Below are 22,711 nucleotides of genomic sequence, written 5' to 3'. Positions count from 1 at the left end.
TTACTCTGCTGCGCTTAAAATTTCTTTTTTGGTTTGCTACAATGCCTTTTCTGAAACGTTGTCTCCTTCTGCTGGAACACTGACTTCTTTCATTTAATGCCTGCAGACTATAAAAGAGAACCCAACCCAAAAAGTTTGGTTGATTAGTCTGTGGCATTCTGTTAAACTGTTGCTTATGGCGGTCTCTGTGAGCTTCTCAGCGACATTCAGCCAGCCAGGTATCCTGCCTGCAGTAGATGGAATGTGGCAATGGAACGCAGGCTGCGCATGTCATAATAGGCTCTGAGCCTTTATATACCTGTGCACAGCAGCAGCCACCTTCAGTCTGCTGCTGGACAGCCAGCAGCAGCAGCAGCAGGAGAGGTATGTAATCAGGAGCCCTCCTGCTAAGGGTAGACAGCTGCTCGTTCCACCCCACCCCCCGCCTTAATTGGTTCTCCTCCCTTCCAACGGTGTTGAGGCGGGTGGGAACAGCAGGGGGTGAAGGTGCTGTGTTTAAAGAGGTGGAGTTATGCAGATCTAAAACGCGTGGATTGCAGCAGCAGCAAGCCGAAAAGTGCAGGCATGTAAGGGATCTAGAGGTTGACAACATGTCTTCTTAACGGGAGTCCAGGAGCTCATCTCCACAAATGGACTTTTCAGGATCCTTGGGTGGCTCCGTAGTTTGAAACCAATTCTGGTTATCGCTTCTCGGCCTTTTGGCTAAGATCAAGTGTAGTATCTGTTCTTATCAGTTTAATATCTGATACGTCCCCTATCTGGGGACCATATATTAAATGGATTTTTAGAACAGGGAGATGGAAAAAGAGCTTGCTCTGTCCACTCCACCCATTGACCTGGTATTGCAGTATCTCCAGGACCGGTGCACCCCTTCTTTAATGCAGTTTCTAAAATCAGAAAGAATTGAATTCAATGTTTTTTGTTCATTTTGCTTGTTTGTCGGATTTTGGGATGGACTCTTTGGCTTTGCTTTTCTTCTCCTCATTGGATTTTTCATGTTCAAAGTTGCAGAAGCCAGATTACAAGCTCATTTTGGTTCAACTTCAGCAACTGTGCATTGCATTGCCATGTAATGTGATGCAATGCTATCTTTCTAGCTCTCCCTTTTTACTTCCTTTTGGATAAACAGACATATTAGGCAAGCATTTTGGAGCTTTCACCTAAATAACTACAGGTGGTGAGATAAGCTGCACAATATAATTGACCTTTCAGTATATTGTTGCACACACACCATCTATTTAGCAAATGCCCTTGTTATCAACAGCAGCCTTTTAAACTCACCTGAGCTAACAGGTATGTGCGCTGGTTACTCTGCTGCGCTTAAAATTTCTTTTTTGGTTTGCTACAATGCCTTTTCTGAAACGTTGTCTCCTTCTGCTGGAACACTGACTTCTTTCATTTAATGCCTGCAGACTATAAAAGAGAACCCAACCCAAAAAGTTTGGTTGATTAGTCTGTGGCATTCTGTTAAACTGTTGCTTATGGCGGTCTCTGTGAGCTTCTCAGCGACATTCAGCCAGCCAGGTATCCTGCCTGCAGTAGATGGAATGTGGCAATGGAACGCTGGCTGCGCGTGTCATAATAGGCTCTGAGCCTTTATATACCTGTGCACAGCAGCAGCCACCTTCAGTCTGCTGCTGGACAGCCAGCAGCAGCAGCAGCAGGAGAGGTATGTAATCAGGAGCCCTCCTGCTAAGGGTAGACAGCTGCTCGTTCCACCCCACCCCCCGCCTTAATTGGTTCTCCTCCCTTCCAACGGTGTTGAGGCGGGTGGGAACAGCAGGGGGTGAAGGTGCTGTGTTTAAAGAGGTGGAGTTATGCAGATCTAAAACGCGTGGATTGCAGCAGCAGCAAGCCGAAAAGTGCAGGCATGTAAGGGATCTAGAGGTTGACAACATGTCTTCTTAACGGGAGTCCAGGAGCTCATCTCCACAAATGGACTTTTCAGGATCCTTGGGTGGCTCCGTAGTTTGAAACCAATTCTGGTTATCGCTTCTCGGCCTTTTGGCTAAGATCAAGTGTAGTATCTGTTCTTATCAGTTTAATATCTGATACGTCCCCTATCTGGGGACCATATATTAAATGGATTTTTAGAACAGGGAGATGGAAAAAGAGCTTGCTCTGTCCACTCCACGCATTGACCTGGTATTGCAGTATCTCCAGGACCGGTGCACCCCTTCTTTAATGCAGTTTCTAAAATCAGAAAGAATTGAATTCAATGTTTTTTGTTCATTTTGCTTGTTTGTCGGATTTTGGGATGGACTCTTTGGCTTTGCTTTTCTTCTCCTAATTGGATTTTTCATGTTCAAAGTTGCAGAAGCCAGATTACAAGCTCATTTTGGTTCAACTTCAGCAACTGTGCATTGCATTGCCATGTAATGTGATGCAATGCTATCTTTCTAGCTCTCCCTTTTTACTTCCTTTTGGATAAACAGACATATTAGGAAAGCATTTTGGAGCTTTCACCTAAATAACTACAGGTGGTGAGATAAGCTGCACAATATAATTGACCTTTCAGTATATTGTTGCACACACACCATCTATTTAGCAAATGCCCTTGTTATCAACAGCAGCCTTTTAAACTCACCTGAGCTAACAGGTATGTGCGCTGGTTACTCTGCTGCGCTTAAAATTTCTTTTTTGGTTTGCTACAATGCCTTTTCTGAAACGTTGTCTCCTTCTGCTGGAACACTGACTTCTTTCATTTAATGCCTGCAGACTATAAAAGAGAACCCAACCCAAAAAGTTTGGTTGATTAGTCTGTGGCATTCTGTTAAACTGTTGCTTATGGCGGTCTCTGTGAGCTTCTCAGCGACATTCAGCCAGCCAGGTATCCTGCCTGCAGTAGATGGAATGTGGCAATGGAACGCTGGCTGCGCGTGTCATAATAAGCTCTGAGCCTTTATATACCTGTGCACAGCAGCAGCCACCTTCAGTCTGCTGCTGGACAGCCAGCAGCAGCAGCAGCAGGAGAGGTATGTAATCAGGAGCCCTCCTGCTAAGGGTAGACAGCTGCTCGTTCCACCCCACCCCCCGCCTTAATTGGTTCTCCTCCCTTCCAACGGTGTTGAGGCGGGTGGGAACAGCAGGGGGTGAAGGTGCTGTGTTTAAAGAGGTGGAGTTATGCAGATCTAAAACGAGTGGATTGCAGCAGCAGCAAGCCGAAAAGTGCAGGCATGTAAGGGATCTAGAGGTTGACAACATGTCTTCTTAACGGGAGTCCAGGAGCTCATCTTCACAAATGGACTTTTCAGGATCCTTGGGTGGCTCCGTAGTTTGAAACCAATTCTGGTTATCGCTTCTCGGCCTTTTGGCTAAGATCAAGTGTAGTATCTGTTCTTATCAGTTTAATATCTGATACGTCCCCTATCTGGGGACCATATATTAAATGGATTTTTAGAACAGGGAGATGGAAAAAGAGCTTGCTCTGTCCACTCCACGCATTGACCTGGTATTGCAGTATCTCCAGGACCGGTGCACCCCTTCTTTAATGCAGTTTCTAAAATCAGAAAGAATTGAATTCAATGTTTTTTGTTCATTTTGCTTGTTTGTCGGATTTTGGGATGGACTCTTTGGCTTTGCTTTTCTTCTCCTCATTGGATTTTTCATGTTCAAAGTTGCAGAAGCCAGATTACAAGCTCATTTTGGTTCAACTTCAGCAACTGTGCATTGCATTGCCATGTAATGTGATGCAATGCTATCTTTCTAGCTCTCCCTTTTTACTTCCTTTTGGATAAACAGACATATTAGGCAAGCATTTTGGAGCTTTCACCTAAATAACTACAGGTGGTGAGATAAGCTGCACAATATAATTGACCTTTCAGTATATTGTTGCACACACACCATCTATTTAGCAAATGCCCTTGTTATCAACAGCAGCCTTTTAAACTCACCTGAGCTAACAGGTATGTGCGCTGGTTACTCTGCTGCGCTTAAAATTTCTTTTTTGGTTTGCTACAATGCCTTTTCTGAAACGTTGTCTCCTTCTGCTGGAACACTGACTTCTTTCATTTAATGCCTGCAGACTATAAAAGAGAACCCAACCCAAAAAGTTTGGTTGATTAGTCTGTGGCATTCTGTTAAACTGTTGCTTATGGCGGTCTCTGTGAGCTTCTCAGCGACATTCAGCCAGCCAGGTATCCTGCCTGCAGTAGATGGAATGTGGCAATGGAACGCTGGCTGCGCGTGTCATAATAGGCTCTGAGCCTTTATATACCTGTGCACAGCAGCAGCCACCTTCAGTCTGCTGCTGGACAGCCAGCAGCAGCAGCAGCAGGAGAGGTATGTAATCAGGAGCCCTCCTGCTAAGGGTAGACAGCTGCTCGTTCCACCCCACCCCCCGCCTTAATTGGTTCTCCTCCCTTCCAACGGTGTTGAGGCGGGTGGGAACAGCAGGGGGTGAAGGTGCTGTGTTTAAAGAGGTGGAGTTATGCAGATCTAAAACGCGTGGATTGCAGCAGCAGCAAGCCGAAAAGTGCAGGCATGTAAGGGATCTAGAGGTTGACAACATGTCTTCTTAACGGGAGTCCAGGAGCTCATCTCCACAAATGGACTTTTCAGGATCCTTGGGTGGCTCCGTAGTTTGAAACCAATTCTGGTTATCGCTTCTCGGCCTTTTGGCTAAGATCAAGTGTAGTATCTGTTCTTATCAGTTTAATATCTGATACGTCCCCTATCTGGGGACCATATATTAAATGGATTTTTAGAACAGGGAGATGGAAAAAGAGCTTGCTCTGTCCACTCCACGCATTGACCTGGTATTGCAGTATCTCCAGGACCGGTGCACCCCTTCTTTAATGCAGTTTCTAAAATCAGAAAGAATTGAATTCAATGTTTTTTGTTCATTTTGCTTGTTTGTCGGATTTTGGGATGGACTCTTTGGCTTTGCTTTTCTTCTCCTCATTGGATTTTTCATGTTCAAAGTTGCAGAAGCCAGATTACAAGCTCATTTTGGTTCAACTTCAGCAACTGTGCATTGCATTGCCATGTAATGTGATGCAATGCTATCTTTCTAGCTCTCCCTTTTTACTTCCTTTTGGATAAACAGACATATTAGGCAAGCATTTTGGAGCTTTCACCTAAATAACTACAGGTGGTGAGATAAGCTGCACAATATAATTGACCTTTCAGTATATTGTTGCACACACACCATCTATTTAGCAAATGCCCTTGTTATCAACAGCAGCCTTTTAAACTCACCTGAGCTAACAGGTATGTGCGCTGGTTACTCTGCTGCGCTTAAAATTTCTTTTTTGGTTTGCTACAATGCCTTTTCTGAAACGTTGTCTCCTTCTGCTGGAACACTGACTTCTTTCATTTAATGCCTGCAGACTATAAAAGAGAACCCAACCCAAAAAGTTTGGTTGATTAGTCTGTGGCATTCTGTTAAACTGTTGCTTATGGCGGTCTCTGTGAGCTTCTCAGCGACATTCAGCCAGCCAGGTATCCTGCCTGCAGTAGATGGAATGTGGCAATGGAACGCTGGCTGCGCGTGTCATAATAGGCTCTGAGCCTTTATATACCTGTGCACAGCAGCAGCCACCTTCAGTCTGCTGCTGGACAGCCAGCAGCAGCAGCAGCAGGAGAGGTATGTAATCAGGAGCCCTCCTGCTAAGGGTAGACAGCTGCTCGTTCCACCCCACCCCCCGCCTTAATTGGTTCTCCTCCCTTCCAACGGTGTTGAGGCGGGTGGGAACAGCAGGGGGTGAAGGTGCTGTGTTTAAAGAGGTGGAGTTATGCAGATCTAAAACTCGTGGATTGCAGCAGCAGCAAGCCGAAAAGTGCAGGCATGTAAGGGATCTAGAGGTTGACAACATGTCTTCTTAACGGGAGTCCAGGAGCTCATCTCCACAAATGGACTTTTCAGGATCCTTGGGTGGCTCCGTAGTTTGAAACCAATTCTGGTTATCGCTTTTCGGCCTTTTGGCTAAGATCAAGTGTAGTATCTGTTCTTATCAGTTTAATATCTGATACGTCCCCTATCTGTGGACCATATATTAAATGGATTTTTAGAACAGGGAGATGGAAAAAGAGCTTGCTCTGTCCACTCCACGCATTGACCTGGTATTGCAGTATCTCCAGGACCGGTGCACCCCTTCTTTAATGCAGTTTCTAAAATCAGAAAGAATTGAATTCAATGTTTTTTGTTCATTTTGCTTGTTTGTCGGATTTTGGGATGGACTCTTTGGCTTTGCTTTTCTTCTCCTCATTGGATTTTTCATGTTCAAAGTTGCAGAAGCCAGATTACAAGCTCATTTTGGTTCAACTTCAGCAACTGTGCATTGCATTGCCATGTAATGTGATGCAATGCTATCTTTCTAGCTCTCCCTTTTTACTTCCTTTTGGATAAACAGACATATTAGGCAAGCATTTTGGAGCTTTCACCTAAATAACTACAGGTGGTGAGATAAGCTGCACAATATAATTGACCTTTCAGTATATTGTTGCACACACACCATCTATTTAGCAAATGCCCTTGTTATCAACAGCAGCCTTTTAAACTCACCTGAGCTAACAGGTATGTGCGCTGGTTACTCTGCTGCGCTTAAAATTTCTTTTTTGGTTTGCTACAATGCCTTTTCTGAAACGTTGTCTCCTTCTGCTGGAACACTGACTTCTTTCATTTAATGCCTGCAGACTATAAAAGAGAACCCAACCCAAAAAGTTTGGTTGATTAGTCTGTGGCATTCTGTTAAACTGTTGCTTATGGCGGTCTCTGTGAGCTTCTCAGCGACATTCAGCCAGCCAGGTATCCTGCCTGCAGTAGATGGAATGTGGCAATGGAACGCTGGCTGTGCGTGTCATAATAGGCTCTGAGCCTTTATATACCTGTGCACAGCAGCAGCCACCTTCAGTCTGCTGCTGGACAGCCAGCAGCAGCAGCAGCAGGAGAGGTATGTAATCAGGAGCCCTCCTGCTAAGGGTAGACAGCTGCTCGTTCCACCCCACCCCCCGCCTTAATTGGTTCTCCTCCCTTCCAACGGTGTTGAGGCGGGTGGGAACAGCAGGGGGTGAAGGTGCTGTGTTTAAAGAGGTGGAGTTATGCAGATCTAAAACGCGTGGATTGCAGCAGCAGCAAGCCGAAAAGTGCAGGCATGTAAGGGATCTAGAGGTTGACAACATGTCTTCTTAACGGGAGTCCAGGAGCTCATCTCCACAAATGGACTTTTCAGGATCCTTGGGTGGCTCCGTAGTTTGAAACCAATTCTGGTTATCGCTTCTCGGCCTTTTGGCTAAGATCAAGTGTAGTATCTGTTCTTATCAGTTTAATATCTGATACGTCCCCTATCTGGGGACCATATATTAAATGGATTTTTAGAACAGGGAGATGGAAAAAGAGCTTGCTCTGTCCACTCCACGCATTGACCTGGTATTGCAGTATCTCCAGGACCGGTGCACCCCTTCTTTAATGCAGTTTCTAAAATCAGAAAGAATTGAATTCAATGTTTTTTGTTCATTTTGCTTGTTTGTCGGATTTTGGGATGGACTCTTTGGCTTTGCTTTTCTTCTCCTCATTGGATTTTTCATGTTCAAAGTTGCAGAAGCCAGATTACAAGCTCATTTTGGTTCAACTTCAGCAACTGTGCATTGCATTGCCATGTTATGTGATGCAATGCTATCTTTCTAGCTCTCCCTTTTTACTTCCTTTTGGATAAACAGACATATTATGCAAGCATTTTGGAGCTTTCACCTAAATAACTACAGGTGGTGAGATAAGCTGCACAATATAATTGACCTTTCAGTATATTGTTGCACACACACCATCTATTTAGCAAATGCCCTTGTTATCAACAGCAGCCTTTTAAACTCACCTGAGCTAACAGGTATGTGCGCTGGTTACTCTGCTGCGCTTAAAATTTCTTTTTTGGTTTGCTACAATGCCTTTTCTGAAACGTTGTCTCCTTCTGCTGGAACACTAACTTCTTTCATTTAATGCCTGCAGACTATAAAAGAGAACCCAACCCAAAAAGTTTGGTTGATTAGTCTGTGGCATTCTGTTAAACTGTTGCTTATGGCGGTCTCTGTGAGCTTCTCAGCGACATTCAGCCAGCCAGGTATCCTGCCTGCAGTAGATGGAATGTGGCAATGGAACGCTGGCTGCGCGTGTCATAATAGGCTCTGAGCCTTTATATACCTGTGCACAGCAGCAGCCACCTTCAGTCTGCTGCTGGACAGCCAGCAGCAGCAGCAGCAGGAGAGGTATGTAATCAGGAGCCCTCCTGCTAAGGGTAGACAGCTGCTCGTTCCACCCCACCCCCCGCCTTAATTGGTTCTCCTCCCTTCCAACGGTGTTGAGGCGGGTGGGAACAGCAGGGGGTGAAGGTGCTGTGTTTAAAGAGGTGGAGTTATGCAGATCTAAAACGCGTGGATTGCAGCAGCAGCAAGCCGAAAAGTGCAGGCATGTAAGGGATCTAGAGGTTGACAACATGTCTTCTTAACGGGAGTCCAGGAGCTCATCTCCACAAATGGACTTTTCAGGATCCTTGGGTGGCTCCGTAGTTTGAAACCAATTCTGGTTATCGCTTCTCGGCCTTTTGGCTAAGATCAAGTGTAGTATCTGTTCTTATCAGTTTAATATCTGATACGTCCCCTATCTGGGGACCATATATTAAATGGATTTTTAGAACAGGGAGATGGAAAAAGAGCTTGCTCTGTCCACTCCACGCATTGACCTGGTATTGCAGTATCTCCAGGACCGGTGCACCCCTTCTTTAATGCAGTTTCTAAAATCAGAAAGAATTGAATTCAATGTTTTTTGTTCATTTTGCTTGTTTGTCGGATTTTGGGATGGACTCTTTGGCTTTGCTTTTCTTCTCCTCATTGGATTTTTCATGTTCAAAGTTGCAGAAGCCAGATTACAAGCTCATTTTGGTTCAACTTCAGCAACTGTGCATTGCATTGCCATGTAATGTGATGCAATGCTATCTTTCTAGCTCTCCCTTTTTACTTCCTTTTGGATAAACAGACATATTAGGCAAGCATTTTGGAGCTTTCACCTAAATAACTACAGGTGGTGAGATAAGCTGCACAATATAATTGACCTTTCAGTATATTGTTGCACACACACCATCTATTTAGCAAATGCCCTTGTTATCAACAGCAGCCTTTTAAACTCACCTGAGCTAACAGGTATGTGCGCTGGTTACTCTGCTGCGCTTAAAATTTCTTTTTTGGTTTGCTACAATGCCTTTTCTGAAACGTTGTCTCCTTCTGCTGGAACACTGACTTCTTTCATTTAATGCCTGCAGACTATAAAAGAGAACCCAACCCAAAAAGTTTGGTTGATTAGTCTGTGGCATTCTGTTAAACTGTTGCTTATGGCGGTCTCTGTGAGCTTCTCAGCGACATTCAGCCAGCCAGGTATCCTGCCTGCAGTAGATGGAATGTGGCAATGGAACGCTGGCTGCGCGTGTCATAATAGGCTCTAAGCCTTTATATACCTGTGCACAGCAGCAGCCACCTTCAGTCTGCTGCTGGACAGCCAGCAGCAGCAGCAGCAGCAGGAGAGGTATGTAATCAGGAGCCCTCCTGCTAAGGGTAGACAGCTGCTCGTTCCACCCCACCCCCCGCCTTAATTGGTTCTCCTCCCTTCCAACGGTGTTGAGGCGGGTGGGAACAGCAGGGGGTGAAGGTGCTGTGTTTAAAGAGGTGGAGTTATGCAGATCTAAAACGCGTGGATTGCAGCAGCAGCAAGCCGAAAAGTGCAGGCATGTAAGGGATCTAGAGGTTGACAACATGTCTTCTTAACGGGAGTCCAGGAGCTCATCTCCACAAATGGACTTTTCAGGATCCTTGGGTGGCTCCGTAGTTTGAAACCAATTCTGGTTATCGCTTCTCGGCCTTTTGGCTAAGATCAAGTGTAGTATCTGTTCTTATCAGTTTAATATCTGATACGTCCCCTATCTGGGGACCATATATTAAATGGATTTTTAGAACAGGGAGATGGAAAAAGAGCTTGCTCTGTCCACTCCACGCATTGACCTGGTATTGCAGTATCTCCAGGACCGGTGCACCCCTTCTTTAATGCAGTTTCTAAAATCAGAAAGAATTGAATTCAATGTTTTTTGTTCATTTTGCTTGTTTGTCGGATTTTGGGATGGACTCTTTGGCTTTGCTTTTCTTCTCCTCATTGGATTTTTCATGTTCAAAGTTGCAGAAGCCAGATTACAAGCTCATTTTGGTTCAACTTCAGCAACTGTGCATTGCATTGCCATGTAATGTGATGCAATGCTATCTTTCTAGCTCTCCCTTTTTACTTCCTTTTGGATAAACAGACATATTAGGCAAGCATTTTGGAGCTTTCACCTAAATAACTACAGGTGGTGAGATAAGCTGCACAATATAATTGACCTTTCAGTATATTGTTGCACACACACCATCTATTTAGCAAATGCCCTTGTTATCAACAGCAGCCTTTTAAACTCACCTGAGCTAACAGGTATGTGCGCTGGTTACTCTGCTGTGCTTAAAATTTCTTTTTTGGTTTGCTACAATGCCTTTTCTGAAACGTTGTCTCCTTCTGCTGGAACACTGACTTCTTTCATTTAATGCCTGCAGACTATAAAAGAGAACCCAACCCAAAAAGTTTGGTTGATTAGTCTGTGGCATTCTGTTAAACTGTTGCTTATGGCGGTCTCTGTGAGCTTCTCAGCGACATTCAGCCAGCCAGGTATCCTGCCTGCAGTAGATGGAATGTGGCAATGGAACGCTGGCTGCGCGTGTCATAATAGGCTCTGAGCCTTTATATACCTGTGCACAGCAGCAGCCACCTTCAGTCTGCTGCTGGACAGCCAGCAGCAGCAGCAGGAGAGGTATGTAATCAGGAGCCCTCCTGCTAAGGGTAGACAGCTGCTCGTTCCACCCCACCCCCCGCCTTAATTGGTTCTCCTCCCTTCCAACGGTGTTGAGGCGGGTGGGAACAGCAGGGGGTGAAGGTGCTGTGTTTAAAGAGGTGGAGTTATGCAGATCTAAAACGCGTGGATTGCAGCAGCAGCAAGCCGAAAAGTGCAGGCATGTAAGGGATCTAGAGGTTGACAACATGTCTTCTTAACGGGAGTCCAGGAGCTCATCTCCACAAATGGACTTTTCAGGATCCTTGGGTGGCTCCGTAGTTTGAAACCAATTCTGGTTATCGCTTCTCGGCCTTTTGGCTAAGATCAAGTGTAGTATCTGTTCTTATCAGTTTAATATCTGATACGTCCCCTATCTGGGGACCATATATTAAATGGATTTTTAGAACAGGGAGATGGAAAAAGAGCTTGCTCTGTCCACTCCACGCATTGACCTGGTATTGCAGTATCTCCAGGACCGGTGCACCCCTTCTTTAATGCAGTTTCTAAAATCAGAAAGAATTGAATTCAATGTTTTTTGTTCATTTTGCTTGTTTGTCGGATTTTGGGATGGACTCTTTGGCTTTGCTTTTCTTCTCCTCATTGGATTTTTCATGTTCAAAGTTGCAGAAGCCAGATTACAAGCTCATTTTGGTTCAACTTCAGCAACTGTGCATTGCATTGCCATGTAATGTGATGCAATGCTATCTTTCTAGCTCTCCCTTTTTACTTCCTTTTGGATAAACAGACATATTAGGCAAGCATTTTGGAGCTTTCACCTAAATAACTACAGGTGGTGAGATAAGCTGCACAATATAATTGACCTTTCAGTATATTGTTGCACACACACCATCTATTTAGCAAATGCCCTTGTTATCAACAGCAGCCTTTTAAACTCACCTGAGCTAACAGGTATGTGCGCTGGTTACTCTGCTGCGCTTAAAATTTCTTTTTTGGTTTGCTACAATGCCTTTTCTGAAACGTTGTCTCCTTCTGCTGGAACACTGACTTCTTTCATTTAATGCCTGCAGACTATAAAAGAGAACCCAACCCAAAAAGTTTGGTTGATTAGTCTGTGGCATTCTGTTAAACTGTTGCTTATGGCGGTCTCTGTGAGCTTCTCAGCGACATTCAGCCAGCCAGGTATCCTGCCTGCAGTAGATGGAATGTGGCAATGGAACGCTGGCTGCGCGTGTCATAATAGGCTCTGAGCCTTTATATACCTGTGCACAGCAGCAGCCACCTTCAGTCTGCTGCTGGACAGCCAGCAGCAGCAGCAGCAGGAGAGGTATGTAATCAGGAGCCCTCCTGCTAAGGGTAGACAGCTGCTCGTTCCACCCCACCCCCCGCCTTAATTGGTTCTCCTCCCTTCCAACGGTGTTGAGGCGGGTGGGAACAGCAGGGGGTGAAGGTGCTGTGTTTAAAGAGGTGGAGTTATGCAGATCTAAAACGCGTGGATTGCAGCAGCAGCAAGCCGAAAAGTGCAGGCATGTAAGGGATCTAGAGGTTGACAACATGTCTTCTTAACGGGAGTCCAGGAGCTCATCTCCACAAATGGACTTTTCAGGATCCTTGGGTGGCTCCGTAGTTTGAAACCAATTCTGGTTATCGCTTCTCGGCCTTTTGGCTAAGATCGTATGACTGTACCTTGATTGGTGCGAGTCTCCTGGAGGAATCCGGACCCTTTTGTGGAGGATTTTCTGCTTTTTCCTGTGGTATTCCATACCGACAGAATCCAAGATGTCTTTTGTGAAGAACACCATCCGTTTGTCCGTGGATCCATCTGACCAGAACAAGAACAACGTGGTTTTCATTGTCCAAGACATCGTTGAAGGCAAAGCTGGAGCAAGACGTTCTGAGATCTTCAGTGTCAACGAATTTTCACGTCAAGGTAATTATGACGTTACCTTTATGGACCAGGATGTTTGCCTTAATGTCTTTGAATGGCTCCGTGGTCACTCTAGTGACCCCTGCTTGGAAGGAGTTAGATGGGAACCTTTGTTTGGTCTGCAAGAAAAGGAGGTGACTGTGACTGTCTATAACCCTTTTACAGACCCTGAGCTGCTGGAGTGCTTCCTCTCTCGCTACTGTGAATATGTGCGGAAGGGAGTGAAGCAAGTCAATTGTCTAGGAATCTTTAACTGCCAGTATAAATTCCGTGTGAAATTGAAAAGGGATCCTGACAGTGTGGGGGGCTTTAGACACCCTCCATCAAATTTTTCCGTTGCAGGCCATAGAGGTTTCCTCTTTTACCCAGGCCAGCCCATGTTTTGCCGTAGATGCTTTTCTTTCGGACATACCATGGTAACATGCCTTAAAGGGCAGTGTTGCCGAAATTGCAGAAAGGAGGGGCATATGGCCAACCAGTGTCCAGAGGCCAAGTCCTGTGATGTCTGTGGGAGTAGTGATCACATGTATAAGGACTGTCCTATGAGTGCACCTAGACGTTCTGATAAAGAACAGAAGGAGGAGGAGCTGGAGAGGAGGCAGATGGCAAGCGCACTGAAAGTGCTGGAAAGATTGGAGAGGGAGGAGAGAGAGGGAAGGAGGCGGGAAACTGGTAGAGCCTCTCCCTCTACGGCGCCAGAGGAGGTGTCCCTGAGACCATGTTCTTCTTCTGCTGAAGAAATGAGGAAGAAGCGGAGGGAAGAAAAGGAGTTCTGGAGGGAAGTGGCAAAGGTGGAGAAAAAGGCAGTGTCTGCGAGAATATCTAGGAAAGTGGTGGAAGCAGAGCTGCCTGAGATGATGACTTTTGGAGAGGCAATGGACGCAACAGGATGTGAAGTGCAAATCTCGGAACCCGACAGTCCTGAACACCCTTCGGGTCCTGAAAACATTGAAGATTTTTCTTCGGAGGATGATAGGGGTGCAAAGAAGAGTCGTAGGGAGGATGGTGGGGGCAGTGATGATGCAGATTTTAGTGAGCCTCAGAGGAAGATCAGAACTGCCAGAATGAGGAGTGTGGCTGGTGAAGCCAGCGGGTCGGAAACCAGCTGTTCTGTTCTGATGGCGGAGGAGGATAGTGGTGGTGCTGGATAGTGTCACCATATAATATTGTAAATGTTTTTTCTTTTTGTCCTCTTGTGAGCTTTGGTTTAGGCCAAAGGCTATTTCTTTGTGTAATTGGTGAAGGAGTAGAAGTATTATGGGATTTACCATAGTGTCCCAAAACGTAAGAGTGTTTAAAAGTAAAGTAAGAAGAGCTGCTATTTTTGAGTTTTTAGCTATGCAAAATGCATCTATTTTTTGTTTACAAGAATGTGGGGTAGTGGATGGTGTGAAAGGGGATGAATGGTCTTATGGAGCGTCTGTGTGGTCGGGGAGTGCATGTAATAAGAATGATGGTGTGGGTATTTTGGTTAAAGGAAGGGAGGTTGTTTTGAGTGATTATTTGGTTATTGAGGTGGGGAGATGTATCCTTGCTAATTTTGTATACAAGAATGTAAAGTTTTGTGTTATTAATGTTTATGCGCCAGTTGAAAAAAATGAGCGCAAAAATTTATTTGAAAAAATTAAGCTTTTTGTTCCAGGAAGAATACCTGTGGTAATTGTGGGTGATATGAACTGTGATGTGGGGAGAGTGAATGTGGATGTGTCTGGGAAAGCATTATTGGAGTTAGTGAATGATTTTGGGTTGTGTGATATGCAGCGCGTGTGTAACATGAATCCTTTGTTGAACACTTTCTTTTCTGAGAGTGGTAGGGTACAATCCAGATTGGATTATTGTTTTATTTCTAAAAATATGGTTTCTGTTAATTATAGGCAGGAAAACGTTCTTTTTTCAGATCATGTGTGTATGTTGTGTGAGTTGGATATAAAAGTTGATGGAGTGTTTGGGAGAGGATTGTGGAAGTTAAATGTTAAACTGTTAGAGAATGAAGATGTGAGAAAGGAGTATGAAAGGAGGTATGAAGAATGGTGTAAGCATAAAAATGAGTTTGGGAATGTTTGTGAGTGGTGGGACTGGGTGAAGAAACAAACAAAAATGTTCTTTAAAAATTTAGGATACAAGTATGCAGCAATTAAAAGAGAGAGTTTTGTTAAACTGAACGCGCGGTTGAGCGTTTTGTATAAGTTAAGGGAAGGAGGAGTTGAGGTGGAGGAGGATATTTTAGAGGTAAAAAAGGAGATTAGTGAGTTTTTGTTGGAGAGAGGGAGAAGCATAGTGTTTAGGGCAAAGATTGATAAGATGGAGCAGGATGAGAAATGTTCTCGGTTTTTCTTTAAAAAAGTTTTTGGAAAGAAACAGAGTATGAGCGTGGTGTATGGAGCAGATGGAAGTGAGGTGAGTGGAGAGGATATGTGTGAAGAGGTGGCTAAGTTTTATGAGGATCTGTATGCAGTGAAACAGAGGGATGAATGTTTGGAGAATGATGTTTTGAGTGTGTTAGAGAGTAAGTTGAGTGAAGCAGAAAGAGAGAGAGTGATGGGTGAGGTGACTGGTGATGAGGTATGGAAGGTTATGTGTAGTATGGCTTTGAATAAGACGCCGGGGGAGGATGGCCTCCCAGTAGAATTTTATCGTGTGATGTGGGGTGTGATTGGTAAGGACTTTGTGGATGTATGTAAGTATATGTGGGGAAACATGGAGGTGACTGAGAGTATGCGTGCAGGTTTGGTTGTGTTAATTCCTAAGAAAGGGGATTTGAAAAGTCTGAGGAATTGGAGGCCAATAACGTTACTTAATTGTGATTATAAAATCTATGCAAAACTTATGGCTAATAGGATGCGTGATGTGATAGAGAGTGTGATTGGGGATGAGCAGTGTTGTGCGGTACCTGGGAGGCGGATTCATGAGTGTGTGTGTATGTTAAGAGATTGTCTATGGGATTGCATGGGTCGTAAGAAGAGTGTATTTTTGTTAAGTTTGGATTTTGAAAAGGCTTATGATAGGTTGTCGCATGGTTTTTTGTTCAGAGTGTTGTTAAAAATGGGTTTTCCGGCTGATTTTGTTGGGCGAGTGAGAAGTTTGTATGCGGGTGTTTATAGCTGTGTTTTAATGAATGGGTATGTGGGTAGGAAAGTGAATGTGTTTTCGGGTGTGCGACAGGGGTGTCCTTTGTCCCCTGTAGCATTTATTTGTGCAATTGAGCCATTGTTGTGTATGCTGAGGAAAGATAAGGTAATTCGTGGTGTGCAAGTGCCGGGAGGTGGAGGAAAAGAATGGAAGGTGAGTGGTTATATGGATGACGTGTGTGTATTATGTGATTCTGAATGTTCGGTGAGGCGGGTGAAGTTGTTAGTGTCTATTTTTTGTGGTGCATCTGCGTTTAAAGTGAATTGGGAAAAGAGTGAGTGTAAGGGTTTTGGAGGCGGAAGTTTAAGTAGGGATGTAGGTGTGAATGTAGTGAATGGACCTATTAAAGTTTTGGGTGTGAAGTTTTCAGAGAGTTTGGATGGGAAAGAAAGTTGGGATGATGCGAAAGGAAAAGTTGAGCAGAAGTTGAATTTTTGGAAATTGAGGAGTTTATCCTTTTTTGGGAAGATTTTAATTGTTAAGAGTGTGGTGTTGCCAATATTTTTATATATTGCGGTAGTATTTCCACCAGGATATATGTGTATGAGAAGCTTGAATAGAATTTTATTTGTTTTTTTGTGGAACTCAAAAATGGAGAGAGCTAGGAGAGAAATTTTGGTTAAAAGAGTGGAAAAAGGTGGTTTGGGTTTTCCGAATTTGGACGTGTTTTTTGGTGTGAATATCGTTGTGTTTGTTTTGAAAGTGATTAGGGCGGATGGAAAGTTTTCATCTATGTGTAGGTATTTATTTGGAGCGTATTTGTTTCGTTTAAAGTGGCAAGAAAGGGATTTGCGATGTCCGATTGCTTTTGAGGTGCCTGTATGGTATGTGTGGGTTTATAAGTTTTTGGTGAGGTATGAACTGTGTGATGCAGATGTGAGATTGCTGGAGAATAAGAAGGCTGTGTATAGGATGATTGAATGTAGAGAGGTAGAATGTGGAATAAATATGGTTAGGGGTGGTGATGTGCAGAAGGTTTGGAAGAAAGTGCGGATGAGTGGTATGACCAACAAACAGAGTGAAGTTGTGTGGCAGTCTTTACATGGAGTATTACCTGTGAGAGAATTTCAGAGGAATAGAGGTTTGGTGAGGAGTGAAATGTGTCCAAGAAATGGCTGTGGTGGAAGGGAAAGTGTGTTGCATGTTTTTTGGAATTGCCAGTATGCTAGAGATGTGATTGGGAGAATGGGGCCTTTGTGTAAAGAATTGTGTGGTGTGAATTTGTTGTCTTTTGAGTTGTTTATGTTTGGTTTGGGAATATGTGATGGGACGAAGGAAAGAGTCTTGTGGTTGATGCTTGCATGTATAAAGGAAGTGTTATGGGATGTGAGGAATGTGTATGTGTTTAAAAGGAAGGAAATTGCTGTAAAGGATAGTGTGAAGGTGATTTTGGGGAAGATGTATGTGTGTTTCCTATGGGACAAAAAGAGGAGAGGGGAAGTGGATGCGGAGGGAATATGGAAAGTTAAAAAGTGGAGATATATTGTTAGTACCTCTTGATTTTTGTTATTGTTGTTTTGAAATATGAAATAAATATTTCCGATGATGATGGGGACAGCAAATTGCGTATTGGATTTGACGCAGCTGTTTTTGATGGAATTTTCCTTTGTCTGGTTTCCATAGACTGTGGAATTTCCTCGTCTGAGGAGAAAAAAAAAAAAAAAAAAAAAAAAAAAAAAATCTGTTCTTATCAGTTTAATATCTGATACGTCCCCTATCTGGGGACCATATATTAAATGGATTTTTAGAACAGGGAGATGGAAAAAGAGCTTGCTCTGTCCACTCCACGCATTGACCTGGTATTGCAGTATCTCCAGGACCGGTGCACCCCTTCTTTAATGCAGTTTCTAAAATCAGAAAGAATTGAATTCAATGTTTTTTGTTCATTTTGCTTGTTTGTCGGATTTTGGGTTGGACTCTTTGGCTTTGCTTTTCTTCTCCTCATTGGATTTTTCATGTTCAAAGTTGCAGAAGCCAGATTACAAGCTCATTTTGGTTCAACTTCAGCAACTGTGCATTGCATTGCCATGTAATGTGATGCAATGCTATCTTTCTAGCTCTCCCTTTTTACTTCCTTTTGGATAAACAGACATATTAGGCAAGCATTTTGGAGCTTTCACCTAAATAACTACAGGTGGTGAGATAAGCTGCACAATATAATTGACCTTTCAGTATATTGTTGCACACACACCATCTATTTAGCAAATGCCCTTGTTATCAACAGCAGCCTTTTAAACTCACCTGAGCTAACAGGTATGTGCGCTGGTTACTCTGCTGCGCTTAAAATTTCTTTTTTGGTTTGCTACAATGCCTTTTCTGAAACGTTGTCTCCTTCTGCTGGAACACTGACTTCTTTCATTTAATGCCTGCAGACTATAAAAGAGAACCCAACCCAAAAAGTTTGGTTGATTAGTCTGTGGCATTCTGTTAAACTGTTGCTTATGGCGGTCTCTGTGAGCTTCTCAGCGACATTCAGCCAGCCAGGTATCCTGCCTGCAGTAGATGGAATGTGGCAATGGAACGCTGGCTGCGCGTGTCATAATAGGCTCTGAGCCTTTATATACCTGTGCACAGCAGCAGCCACCTTCAGTCTGCTGCTGGACAGCCAGCAGCAGCAGCAGCAGGAGAGGTATGTAATCAGGAGCCCTCCTGCTAAGGGTAGACAGCTGCTCGTTCCACCCCACCCCCCGCCTTAATTGGTTCTCCTCCCTTCCAACGGTGTTGAGGCGGGTGGGAACAGCAGGGGGTGAAGGTGCTGTGTTTAAAGAGGTGGAGTTATGCAGATCTAAAACGCGTGGATTGCAGCAGCAGCAAGCCGAAAAGTGCAGGCATGTAAGGGATCTAGAGGTTGACAACATGTCTTCTTAACGGGAGTCCAGGAGCTCATCTCCACAAATGGACTTTTCAGGATCCTTGGGTGGCTCCGTAGTTTGAAACCAATTCTGGTTATCGCTTCTCGGCCTTTTGGCTAAGATCAAGTGTAGTATCTGTTCTTATCAGTTTAATATCTGATACGTCCCCTATCTGGGGACCATATATTAAATGGATTTTTAGAACAGGGAGATGGAAAAAGAGCTTGCTCTGTCCACTCCACGCATTGACCTGGTATTGCAGTATCTCCAGGACCGGTGCACCCCTTCTTTAATGCAGTTTCTAAAATCAGAAAGAATTGAATTCAATGTTTTTTGTTCATTTTGCTTGTTTGTCGGATTTTGGGATGGACTCTTTGGCTTTGCTTTTCTTCTCCTCATTGGATTTTTCATGTTCAAAGTTGCAGAAGCCAGATTACAAGCTCATTTTGGTTCAACTTCAGCAACTGTGCATTGCATTGCCATGTAATGTGATGCAATGCTATCTTTCTAGCTCTCCCTTTTTACTTCCTTTTGGATAAACAGACATATTAGGCAAGCATTTTGGAGCTTTCACCTAAATAACTACAGGTGGTGAGATAAGCTGCACAATATAATTGACCTTTCAGTATATTGTTGCACACACACCATCTATTTAGCAAATGCCCTTGTTATCAACAGCAGCCTTTTAAACTCACCTGAGCTAACAGGTATGTGCGCTGGTTACTTTGCTGCGCTTAAAATTTCTTTTTTGGTTTGCTACAATGCCTTTTCTGAAACGTTGTCTCCTTCTGCTGGAACACTGACTTCTTTCATTTAATGCCTGCAGACTATAAAAGAGAACCCAACCCAAAAAGTTTGGTTGATTAGTCTGTGGCATTCTGTTAAACTGTTGCTTATGGCGGTCTCTGTGAGCTTCTCAGCGACATTCAGCCAGCCAGGTATCCTGCCTGCAGTAGATGGAATGTGGCAATGGAACGCTGGCTGCGCGTGTCATAATAGGCTCTGAGCCTTTATATACCTGTGCACAGCAGCAGCCACCTTCAGTCTGCTGCTGGACAGCCAGCAGCAGCAGCAGCAGGAGAGGTATGTAATCAGGAGCCCTCCTGCTAAGGGTAGACAGCTGCTCGTTCCACCCCACCCCCCGCCTTAATTGGTTCTCCTCCCTTCCAACGGTGTTGAGGCGGGTGGGAACAGCAGGGGGTGAAGGTGCTGTGTTTAAAGAGGTGGAGTTATGCAGATCTAAAACGCGTGGATTGCAGCAGCAGCAAGCCGAAAAGTGCAGGCATGTAAGGGATCTAGAGGTTGACAACATGTCTTCTTAACGGGAGTCCAGGAGCTCATCTCCACAAATGGACTTTTCAGGATCCTTGGGTGGCTCCGTAGTTTGAAACCAATTCTGGTTATCGCTTCTCGGCCTTTTGGCTAAGATCAAGTGTAGTATCTGTTCTTATCAGTTTAATATCTGATACGTCCCCTATCTGGGGACCATATATTAAATGGATTTTTAGAACAGGGAGATGGAAAAAGAGCTTGCTCTGTCCACTCCACGCATTGACCTGGTATTGCAGTATCTCCAGGACCGGTGCACCCCTTCTTTAATGCAGTTTCTAAAATCAGAAAGAATTGAATTCAATGTTTTTTGTTCATTTTGCTTGTTTGTCGGATTTTGGGATGGACTCTTTGGCTTTGCTTTTCTTCTCCTCATTGGATTTTTCATGTTCAAAGTTGCAGAAGCCAGATTACAAGCTCATTTTGGTTCAACTTCAGCAACTGTGCATTGCATTGCCATGTAATGTGATGCAATGCTATCTTTCTAGCTCTCCCTTTTTACTTCCTTTTGGATAAACAGACATATTAGGCAAGCATTTTGGAGCTTTCACCTAAATAACTACAGGTGGTGAGATAAGCTGCACAATATAATTGACCTTTCAGTATATTGTTGCACACACACCATCTATTTAGCAAATGCCCTTGTTATCAACAGCAGCCTTTTAAACTCACCTGAGCTAACAGGTATGTGCGCTGGTTACTCTGCTGCGCTTAAAATTTCTTTTTTGGTTTGCTACAATGCCTTTTCTGAAACGTTGTCTCCTTCTGCTGGAACACTGACTTCTTTCATTTAATGCCTGCAGACTATAAAAGAGAACCCAACCCAAAAAGTTTGGTTGATTAGTCTGTGGCATTCTGTTAAACTGTTGCTTATGGCGGTCTCTGTGAGCTTCTCAGCGACATTCAGCCAGCCAGGTATCCTGCCTGCAGTAGATGGAATGTGGCAATGGAACGCTGGCTGCGCGTGTCATAATAGGCTCTGAGCCTTTATATACCTGTGCACAGCAGCAGCCACCTTCAGTCTGCTGCTGGACAGCCAGCAGCAGCAGCAGCAGGAGAGGTATGTAATCAGGAGCCCTCCTGCTAAGGGTAGACAGCTGCTCGTTCCACCCCACCCCCCGCCTTAATTGGTTCTCCTCCCTTCCAACGGTGTTGAGGCGGGTGGGAACAGCAGGGGGTGAAGGTGCTGTGTTTAAAGAGGTGGAGTTATGCAGATCTAAAACGCGTGGATTGCAGCAGCAGCAAGCCGAAAAGTGCAGGCATGTAAGGGATCTAGAGGTTGACAACATGTCTTCTTAACGGGAGTCCAGGAGCTCATCTCCACAAATGGACTTTTCAGGATCCTTGGGTGGCTCCGTAGTTTGAAACCAATTCTGGTTATCGCTTCTCGGCCTTTTGGCTAAGATCAAGTGTAGTATCTGTTCTTATCAGTTTAATATCTGATACGTCCCCTATCTGGGGACCATATATTAAATGGATTTTTAGAACAGGGAGATGGAAAAAGAGCTTGCTCTGTCCACTCCACGCATTGACCTGGTATTGCAGTATCTCCAGGACCGGTGCACCCCTTCTTTAATGCAGTTTCTAAAATCAGAAAGAATTGAATTCAATGTTTTTTGTTCATTTTGCTTGTTTGTCGGATTTTGGGTTGGACTCTTTGGCTTTGCTTTTCTTCTCCTCATTGGATTTTTCATGTTCAAAGTTGCAGAAGCCAGATTACAAGCTCATTTTGGTTCAACTTCAGCAACTGTGCATTGCATTGCCATGTAATGTGATGCAATGCTATCTTTCTAGCTCTCCCTTTTTACTTCCTTTTGGATAAACAGACATATTAGGCAAGCATTTTGGAGCTTTCACCTAAATAACTACAGGTGGTGAGATAAGCTGCACAATATAATTGACCTTTCAGTATATTGTTGCACACACACCATCTATTTAGCAAATGCCCTTGTTATCAACAGCAGCCTTTTAAACTCACCTGAGCTAACAGGTATGTGCGCTGGTTACTCTGCTGCGCTTAAAATTTCTTTTTTGGTTTGCTACAATGCCTTTTCTGAAACGTTGTCTCCTTCTGCTGGAACACTGACTTCTTTCATTTAATGCCTGCAGACTATAAAAGAGAACCCAACCCAAAAAGTTTGGTTGATTAGTCTGTGGCATTCTGTTAAACTGTTGCTTATGGCGGTCTCTGTGAGCTTCTCAGCGACATTCAGCCAGCCAGGTATCCTGCCTGCAGTAGATGGAATGTGGCAATGGAACGCTGGCTGCGCGTGTCATAATAGGCTCTGAGCCTTTATATACCTGTGCACAGCAGCAGCCACCTTCAGTCTGCTGCTGGACAGCCAGCAGCAGCAGCAGCAGGAGAGGTATGTAATCAGGAGCCCTCCTGCTAAGGGTAGACAGCTGCTCGTTCCACCCCACCCCCCGCCTTAATTGGTTCTCCTCCCTTCCAACGGTGTTGAGGCGGGTGGGAACAGCAGGGGGTGAAGGTGCTGTGTTTAAAGAGGTGGAGTTATGCAGATCTAAAACGCGTGGATTGCAGCAGCAGCAAGCCGAAAAGTGCAGGCATGTAAGGGATCTAGAGGTTGACAACATGTCTTCTTAACGGGAGTCCAGGAGCTCATCTCCACAAATGGACTTTTCAGGATCCTTGGGTGGCTCCGTAGTTTGAAACCAATTCTGGT

General features: G+C 44.3%; 12 non-coding genes and 1 pseudogene across 12 annotated transcripts; all 13 read left to right on the top strand.

Annotated features, from left to right (window-relative positions):
* The first annotated feature begins 682 nt into the window (after positions 1 to 682).
* On the top strand, positions 683 to 873 carry LOC141149849 (U2 spliceosomal RNA). Its single transcript, XR_012246132.1, has one exon. It is a non-coding gene; the product is annotated as a U2 spliceosomal RNA (small nuclear RNA).
* Positions 874 to 1,988: 1,115 nt separating this feature from the next.
* On the top strand, positions 1,989 to 2,179 carry LOC141275233 (U2 spliceosomal RNA). The gene has a single exon (XR_012323481.1). It is a non-coding gene; the product is annotated as a U2 spliceosomal RNA (small nuclear RNA).
* A 1,115-nt stretch (positions 2,180 to 3,294) lies between these two features.
* LOC141275232 (U2 spliceosomal RNA) lies at positions 3,295 to 3,485 on the top strand. The gene has a single exon (XR_012323480.1). It is a non-coding gene; the product is annotated as a U2 spliceosomal RNA (small nuclear RNA).
* A 1,115-nt stretch (positions 3,486 to 4,600) lies between these two features.
* On the top strand, positions 4,601 to 4,791 carry LOC141275231 (U2 spliceosomal RNA). Its single transcript, XR_012323479.1, has one exon. It is a non-coding gene; the product is annotated as a U2 spliceosomal RNA (small nuclear RNA).
* A 1,115-nt stretch (positions 4,792 to 5,906) lies between these two features.
* On the top strand, positions 5,907 to 6,097 carry LOC141150127 (U2 spliceosomal RNA). Its single transcript, XR_012246397.1, has one exon. It is a non-coding gene; the product is annotated as a U2 spliceosomal RNA (small nuclear RNA).
* A 1,115-nt stretch (positions 6,098 to 7,212) lies between these two features.
* On the top strand, positions 7,213 to 7,403 carry LOC141275229 (U2 spliceosomal RNA). Its single transcript, XR_012323478.1, has one exon. It is a non-coding gene; the product is annotated as a U2 spliceosomal RNA (small nuclear RNA).
* A 1,115-nt stretch (positions 7,404 to 8,518) lies between these two features.
* LOC141275227 (U2 spliceosomal RNA) lies at positions 8,519 to 8,709 on the top strand. Its single transcript, XR_012323476.1, has one exon. It is a non-coding gene; the product is annotated as a U2 spliceosomal RNA (small nuclear RNA).
* A 1,118-nt stretch (positions 8,710 to 9,827) lies between these two features.
* Positions 9,828 to 10,018, top strand: LOC141275226 (U2 spliceosomal RNA). Its single transcript, XR_012323475.1, has one exon. It is a non-coding gene; the product is annotated as a U2 spliceosomal RNA (small nuclear RNA).
* Positions 10,019 to 11,130: 1,112 nt separating this feature from the next.
* On the top strand, positions 11,131 to 11,321 carry LOC141275225 (U2 spliceosomal RNA). The gene has a single exon (XR_012323474.1). It is a non-coding gene; the product is annotated as a U2 spliceosomal RNA (small nuclear RNA).
* Positions 11,322 to 17,477: 6,156 nt separating this feature from the next.
* Positions 17,478 to 17,679, top strand: LOC141150693 (U2 spliceosomal RNA; annotated as a pseudogene).
* Positions 17,680 to 18,794: 1,115 nt separating this feature from the next.
* Positions 18,795 to 18,985, top strand: LOC141275224 (U2 spliceosomal RNA). Its single transcript, XR_012323473.1, has one exon. It is a non-coding gene; the product is annotated as a U2 spliceosomal RNA (small nuclear RNA).
* A 1,115-nt stretch (positions 18,986 to 20,100) lies between these two features.
* On the top strand, positions 20,101 to 20,291 carry LOC141275223 (U2 spliceosomal RNA). Its single transcript, XR_012323472.1, has one exon. It is a non-coding gene; the product is annotated as a U2 spliceosomal RNA (small nuclear RNA).
* Positions 20,292 to 21,406: 1,115 nt separating this feature from the next.
* Positions 21,407 to 21,597, top strand: LOC141275222 (U2 spliceosomal RNA). Its single transcript, XR_012323471.1, has one exon. It is a non-coding gene; the product is annotated as a U2 spliceosomal RNA (small nuclear RNA).
* The last annotated feature ends 1,114 nt before the right edge of the window (positions 21,598 to 22,711 follow it).

The sequence above is a fragment of the Phyllobates terribilis genome, unplaced genomic scaffold (assembly GCF_046119375.1).
Source record: "Phyllobates terribilis strain yellow unplaced genomic scaffold, ASM4611937v1 Scaffold_5__5_contigs__length_657084704, whole genome shotgun sequence".
Classification (NCBI taxonomy): Eukaryota; Metazoa; Chordata; class Amphibia; order Anura; family Dendrobatidae; genus Phyllobates; species Phyllobates terribilis.
The sequence above is the reverse complement of the archived record's forward strand: the minus strand, read 5'-3'. Positions and strand labels throughout refer to the sequence as shown.